Consider the following 7,963-nt stretch of genomic DNA (forward strand, 5'->3'; position numbering starts at 1 on the left):
CCTCATGGGATCATAGCATACCTACCACCTGCCTGAGAGGTCCCTTTCCTCACCTCAAAATTACAAGCAGCTCTCTGGTAGACATGCCAATATGTCCCAGTGACAAAGGTACTGAGTGTTTCCAGCATGAAGTGCTCACTGCTTTGCCTTGTGCCCAAGGCCCTCTCAACTGGCCCCAGTGTCTTCTTTTCTTTCTTTCTTTCTTATTTTTTTAATTGTTTAAATGTTTATTTTTGAGAGAAAGAGAGAGAGAGCAAGCAAGAACGGGGGAGGGGAAGAGAGAGAGGGAGACACAGAATCCGAAGCAGGCTCCAGGCTCTGAGCTGTCAGCACAGAGCCCGATGCGGGACTGGAACTCACAGACGGTGAGATCATGACCTGAGCCGAAGTCAGACGCTCAACTGACGGAGCCACCCAGGTGCCCCTGGTCCCAGTGTCTTTAACATCACCTTCCTGTCCCTCTCCTGGGTGACACCATGCCCCTGCCCAGCCAGCCAGCCCTCAGAACTTTCCTTCATGGCACCCTCTCCACCTGGAATGCCCCACCCTGATTCTTGACCTAACCTCCACTCACCTCCTCAAACTCAGATTCAACATCACTTCCTCAGCCTGCACTGATGCTCATGGGTGCCAGTGGAGCCCTGTGCCAGCCCCTGTTGCCAGCCCTCTCCTGTGGACCCCCTCGGTGCCGGGCACTGGAGGGCAGAGGCTCCAAGGTTATGGAAACCTATGTTTGCTTTTTCTCCAGATCAAGACACAGCTTTTGTTGCATCTTTAAAATACCACAAATAAGCCTGAGGAATGGTCCAGCATCTTGCTCCTTCTGCAGCTGGACAACTTAAATCTTATCAGCCATCTGCTGAACCGTTTCTTTTTTGGAAACATAGATACCATCCCCAAATGTTCTGATACTTTATTTCTGACTGTTGTGGCTTGCTGTATCAGAGCAGTTGAATTCGATACAAGTTCAATGTCATTTCAAGAATTGACTCCTCTTTCCGGGCCTGAGATACTGAACAAGCGATGCCGGGCCTCATCCAAACCCCGCAGATATATTTTTTACCCAAGAAATCTCAGGTTTCAACAAGGGAACCATTCTCCCGAATAGCAGTGTTGATGGGGAAGTGAGCAAACACAGACCTGTTTTACTGGAAGCCCAGGGTAACACTCTTGGTCATGTTCTGTACATGACTACAGATGGTGCAAACTGAGGCCAGTTCCTTTCTGTCTCCGCACCATTTGCCAACCTGGAGCCTCTTCTTTTTCTTCCCAAGGAGATGGAGTTCTACACTGATGTGATCGAAGTCCCTCTGCAGGTTCCTCAGGGGCCCTTCACAGTAGCAGCGTGCCGCTTTGGAGTAATGTCGACATTTTCCGGAATGGAGAATGGTCTTCACTCTTGCCCTAGATGAAGCAAAGCTGGAGGTAGATGTTAGGACGAGATACACGAATAGTCGCAGACAGGCACCTCTGACCTCCAAGAGCCCGGGGAAGCATGGCACACGAGGAAGCTGGGGTGCTCCCTCTGTATGAACTTGCGTGTTCTGAGTCATAGCACTCCCCGAGGCCAGAATCATGTCCCGCCTACCCCCCGCCCACCCCCCGCCCCGTCTGATTCCCTCTCCCGCCCCCCCCCCCAACTCCAGGCTCGGGCTCTTTCGCTTGTCCAGCCCAGCACGATGATGACGGTCCCGTCCCTCAGCTGCTTCCGTGTCGCACCTGGATTTGAAGCTGCCGTTGGGATCATTGTAAGAACCCCCCTCCTTTCCTACACTGGGTCCTCAGCTTTCACTTACTGTCATCCTTCTCTCTTCTGCTGCTTGTTTTGGATCAGTCATAGGGCCGCTGATGTGTGATGACCGAGCGACACCGGAGGGGCCAGGTCCAGGCTAACGCCGGGAAGCCGTGTGACTCAGTGTTCGAGGTGAGCCTCAGCGGACGCCGTGCAGAACTACCCAGACATCCAGGCTTTTGCCTTCCTGTGTCCTTCACAGGAGGCCTTTATGAGGTGACTGGGCGGCACTCTGGGGACCCGCCAGCAGGAAGGGAAGCCTGAGTTGGGCTGCGGCACAGAGAGGTCAAAGCGGCTGAGTGAGAAGACTTTGCCTTCGGCTTCTCTGTTCTGGCTCCTGCAAGTCGATCTGCGCTCTGGTCTGTCTGTTTGATGCAACCGCGTGTGCACACAATTTCATACACTTTTCCCGACCCTGGGAGCAGCACCATTTAACTTATTTCACAGAGAGGCCCAGAGAGGTTCCACGAGTGGCTTGGGATCACCCAGCTCGTCAGTGGTGCCCGCAAGCACAGGTCCCTGCACTTCCCACCATCTACTTGGGAGCCCAGGGTGTTGGTTCAGAGGGCCTGGTGCTTCTGGAAATCAATCCAAACTTTTAGGCCACTGATTTTGTCCTTTGCTTATGCTTTTAAGGGTCTGTTCTTTGTAGGGGCACCTGGGTGGCTCAGTCGGCCAAGTGTCCAACTGTTGATTTTGGCTCAGGTCATGATCTTGTGGTTCGAGAGATTGAGCCCCATGTTGGGGCTTGAGATTCTCTGTCTCCCTCTCTCTCTGCCCCTCCCCTGCTCTCTCTCTCTCAAAATAAGTAAATAATAAAACACTAAAAAAAAAAAAGTCTATTTATACCTTGTCTCCATAGAATAAAGCATGAGGATTAAAGTTTTTTGTATACTTTAATGTGGTTATTACTAAGGAAAGCGAGGGGAGGTATTTCCTGAGATTGCCTCAAGTGTCGGGTGCAGAATAATTGTAGAACTGATCGTAAATGATTTAATAAGTCAGGCAAAGCCTGTCTAAGCTATGGTGTAATCTGACTAAATATTTCTCCAATAGCTGAACCATTCCATTTGGCTGTGATGTGATCCTGTCACTCTTGAATATTTAATTGTAAAAAAAAAAAAAAGTCACCTGGCATTTCACAGCTCTGGATGCTTTCACATAATGTCCTGTGCCACCTGCACAATAGCCCTGGGAGGGCGGTTGGACAGGGTCCACATTACACATTTCACCAAGGATCAACAGAGGGGAAGTGACTTCAAGGTTACACAGCTATTTTATCGTGTGTTATCCACGTTTCCTGACTCCTGATAGGGACACTTAGGGATGTGCTAGGACAAATGTTTTCCCTTTTATTTCAGGCTAGATCATCAAAGAGTAGGTGAACAATATTTTGAAAGGAAGTCCAAATGATATCGTGAACAGTCTGGTTGTCTCTGAAGATCACAAAGTGGGCAGCTCAGTTGGCTTCTGGGAGGCTCATCTGGGCAGTGGCACCTGGGTGTCAGGTTCCATGATGGGTTGAGCTCTGCACCCCAGCCTGGCCTATAGTTTCAGGGTCTCGAGCACCTCCCTGTCCTCCGGGGGTCTCTCCGCTTCTCCTGAAGAGGCAGTGACAAAGCTTATGCCAAAAGCGTACCAAGGCCAGCTCCGGACCCCCAGCAATTGCAGAATGCAGAAACAAACAGGGTAAGAGACCCGGGGCGCCTGCAGACATTTACGTAGGCTGTATCCTCCAGGGTCTTGTGGTGCCCGTAGGATGCTCTTAAAGGCTTTTCCTGTGGGGAGTGATTTCTCCAAAGAAACCTTCCAGTAGACACTTAAAGACGTCACATGATTAATGAGTGTTACCCCTCAAAATGCATGTTAAAGAACATGAGGAGTTTCTTGTGTGCATTTATACTCAGAAGAACTGTTTGGGTAGATCCTGAGAAAATAAAATCTTGCAAACAATTTGGTGAAACATGAGCATACATTTTAAACTTGCATTCAAAAAACCTATACCATTTATTAGAAAGTCCCATGCAACGAAATGATAAAATGGCAAACTGGGCTGTTTCCAGAGATGAGAGAAAACCTAGTCTCTTCAAAGATGACCATACCTGTGCTTCAGGAACTGGTCCGTAGCTTGGCAAGCTCCGGGGACCCAGGCCCATGAGGACAGAGGACTCAGACAAGTTCTGGGTTTTCTCGAGGGTGGTCAGACATGGAGTAGGCTCCATATCTACAAAATGTGATTAAGCTACAGCGCTCACAAGGTGAACCTATGTAAACACACACAAACCCAGAGTGACTTAACACAAAATGTATCTACTATCCCAGCTGGATAACACACACCTCTTCTTTATTCCTGCTGGGAACTTTGGCCAGGTGTGGTATTTACTAGTTCACAGGCTGAGGGAACAGAATCTGGAAAAAGCCCTGGAGAACGTTAATGCACAAGTGTTAGGGACCAACTGGGGCCTTGGCTTCCTTAAGTGGTTTGCCCAAGGTCACATGGCTGGTTGGTATAGAGCCAGGATCTGAACACAGAACCAGTTCCAATCCCTGTCCAGTGTGCTACCCACACTTCTGTGCACTTCCCCTTGAATCTTTAAGCATTAAAAATTTATGCTCAATAATCCACGTTGGTGTTTTCAGAGTCACTGATATATGCCTGAAAGATACTAATTTATGTTCAAAATGACACTAATATTACCATAATATTTTTTTTAATGTTTATTTATTTTTGAGACAGAGACAGGGCATGAACGGGGGAGGGCTAGAGAGAGAGGGAGACACAGGATCCGAAGCAGGCTCCAGGCTCCCAGCCGTCAGCACAGAGCCAGACACGGGGTTCGAACTCACGGGCCATGAGATCATGACCTGAGGTGAAGTTGGACACTTAACCAACCGAGCCACCCAGGCACCCCACCATAATATCCTGGTATTGCTTTTAAGTTTCTTTTTTCCTTCCAATACATGTGGGTTTCTAGGAAGGCTCCCTTATAGTTCATTTTTTAAAGTTTATTTAAAGAGATGGAGAGAGAGTGAAAGAGCATGTGCACACACCGGTTGGGGAGGGGCAGAAACAGGGAGAGATAGAGAATCCCAAGCAGGCTCTACACTGTCAGCACAGAGCCCAACATGGGGCTCGATCCTATGAACCGTGAAATCATGACCTGAGCTGAAACTAGGGGTCAGATGCTCAACTGACTGAACCACCCAGGCGCCCCCTTATGGTTCATTTTAAGGGTATCTTCATATCACAAGTAGGTTCCCTTGAGACAGTATAATAATGGCTAAAGGTTGCCTATGTGCACATGCAAATATAATGTACAGATTAGGAGACTGATACTTAGGGAAAACACTTCTTTTAAATGATCACTGTCCAGGTACCAGACAATCCCTTCCAACATCACATATGTTGAACCCAGGTGATAAAATAGCAATGTGAGCAGCAGAACTGTTCCCAGTGCACAGCAGTTTCCAGGAAGCTTGGAGAACCAAGAGGGTAGGTATGCAGTGCTTGCTTTTATTAACCACGGCCTTCACGTATATTTAGTATGGACACGATCACTGCAAGGATGGTGGGGCAGCTATCCTTAGAGCATGCCCCTAACATAATAATATCATTTATTTTTGCCCCTGGCGCTTTTGTATAAAGCAATGATCTCACATACGTATCTGAAGCCTAAGCCTGAAGTATAAACCTTACTCCGGGTTCCTCCTAAAGGCAATGGAAAAACACTCCCACCCTTTGACAGTCCAAAAACTTGCATCCTTGGTATTTCACATCCAAGTTATTAAGTGTCTGCTTAACTAGGTCTAGCACCTGAGGAGAGAAACCTGTCACCATGACGATGGCAGGGGTGGTTCATGGTGTGAGGTACATTTTAGGGAAGGGACTCACTAAAGCAATTTTAAAAAGTGACTGTCATCTCCTCTGGAAAACTTAGTAAATTAAGTTCCAAAACTATAGAACTTAGAAATTAAATTGACAAAGTGTCTCCTTTGCTTACATAACCATTTTTAGTAGGAATGGGAAAGCTCTCTTCTGGTCAGTTATTCTATCAATCTGAGCCCTGAAATCTCCAGGAGCCCCACCTGCCCGTCCCCCCATCAGGATCTACATGGCCTGCTCCCCTTAGCTGGAGAAGCTTGTCTCCATTTATGTCACTAATCGTCAAAATGTGTTAAAATGAATCTCATTCAGAAAATCTTGGCTAAGTGCTTACATATTTCAGCTGCCCGAAATGAACTTGAACACAGAAAGGACATCGTAATGATCTGAAAGCTCTTGGTGTGGGTGTGCTCTCTGGAGGAATGGCGTGCCTCTCCTGGGAGTCAGCAAGAGGCTGGACACTGGTCAGCAGGGCGTGCAGGAGACTCGAGACTCCCAGGGGGTGGAGAAGCTTCAAGTAGTCGCTAAGGCCCTTGACCCTGAAGTTCCATGGCTCTGCATGCCATGTGCTAACTTCCTGCAGGTATCAAAAGTGAGGGCCCCCATGCACATTAGACTTGTTAGCCCCAAAGAAGACCCCCATCCTCATTCATCCAAGCCCCTCAACCGTGTACCTTTTGGGGGTGTGCCTGGTCATCCCATTCAGATCAGAAAAGGAAACTCCTTTTTGATAGTTTTAATTTACCAAGTAGTAAGCCAAGTGGAAGTGGTGGGAAGGCATCTCGGTAATCTACTCCCAAAGGGAATAATCCTCTGGGGAAGTCCACTGGGGGCTCTGCTATTTGCAGCCTGCACGCAGGTTGGTCTGTGAGAGGTGGGTGGCAGGCAGGAGTTAGCAGTGAAGGTCCACCAGTGTCCAGAGAGGAGAGACCTTGGGGGCCAGCCCAGGACTTGCTGAGGACTCCCCAAGGGTACAGTCTGGTGAAAATGATGGGGTTACTGTATAGGCCAACCTCTGAATTTTAGGAGCCAGAGACAGCAGATGTCATGGAAGCTTTCAAATACTATTTGTTGACAATGATGGTATATTAGGAACATGAGAGGAAAAGTTAAGGGCAGCTTACAGCCTTCTCCACCTAAAGACTGACTTTCTCAATTCTTAAATTTCAGAAAAGATAACCGGCTAGCTGGTCAGTGAATATTCTTTACGTAATTCTACCTCCTACAGAGGGAAAAATGAGGCCCAGAAAATACAATTCCTCATTAAATAGATGGATCACACAAACAGCGTAATTTTGGAGATTGGTTTTTGAGCTATTCATTTTTCTTCAGTCTGTCCCGTGTCTTGGATTTCAAATACTAACGTGCATTAGGCTAATGAAACAAGGAGGCCATCAGACTGAGGTGGCTTCAATGCCAGGGCACCTACATAAGCAAATCAAACTCTTAAGCCTGTAAACGCCTCAAGGTTACAAAAGCGAAACCTAAGGACAACCACTCGCAAACAGCAGGCTAGCCTCATGCCATAGGCAGTCAATATCTCCTCACATTGCTTCTGCTTTTTCCCTTGTAAAAGTTTCCCCCCAGCTCCTGTCAGCAGGGCTCTCCTAACCACTGCTGGTTTGGCACTGCCTGCTTGGAATCCATTTTTGCTCAAATACACACCTCTAAAATTTTAACATGCCTCAGTTTACCTTTTAACAAGTCTGGTGTCAGAAGTGTGATCCGAAGGTGAAACACTGCCATGCCTCGGGTTCTGTGTCTCCCTCTCTCTTGGCCCCTCCCCTGCTCATGCTTTGTCTCTCTTAAAAATAAATAAATATTAAAAAAAATTTTTGGGGGGGCGCCTGGGTGGCGCAGTCGGTTGGGCGTCCGACTTCAGCCAGGTCACGATCTCGCGGTCCGGGAGTTCGAGCCCCGCGTCGGGCTCTGGGCTGATGGCTCGGAGCCTAGAGCCTGTTTCCGATTCTGTGTCTCCCTCTCTCTCTGCCCCTCCCCTGTTCATGCTCTGTCTCTCTCTGTCCCAAAAATAAATAAATGTTGAAAAAAAAAATTAAAAAAAAAATTTTTTTTAAAGAGCTCCCTGACTTTATTTGAGCATTCTTTTTCTGGACTGGGTCTGGGACTGACCGACTTAAAAAAGAAGAAACCACACCAGGTCCAGGGTCAGACTAGGTCCAGCTGAAGCTGGACTGGGTCCAGACCAAGGTCTTACGGAATAAGGGGGGTAAAGAGAGAAAAATTTGGAATTCTGACTGGAGCTTATGATCTGGGGCTGTAGAATCTCT

At 47.8% G+C, this 7,963-nt stretch overlaps 1 pseudogene; it reads right to left on the reverse strand.

Annotated features, from left to right (window-relative positions):
• Positions 1–309: 309 nt before the first annotated feature.
• Positions 310–6,456, reverse strand: LOC123381138 (annotated as a pseudogene).
• Positions 6,457–7,963: the final 1,507 nt, after the last annotated feature.

Source organism: Felis catus, chromosome D3 (assembly GCF_018350175.1).
Source record: "Felis catus isolate Fca126 chromosome D3, F.catus_Fca126_mat1.0, whole genome shotgun sequence".
NCBI lineage: Eukaryota > Metazoa > Chordata > Mammalia > Carnivora > Felidae > Felis > Felis catus.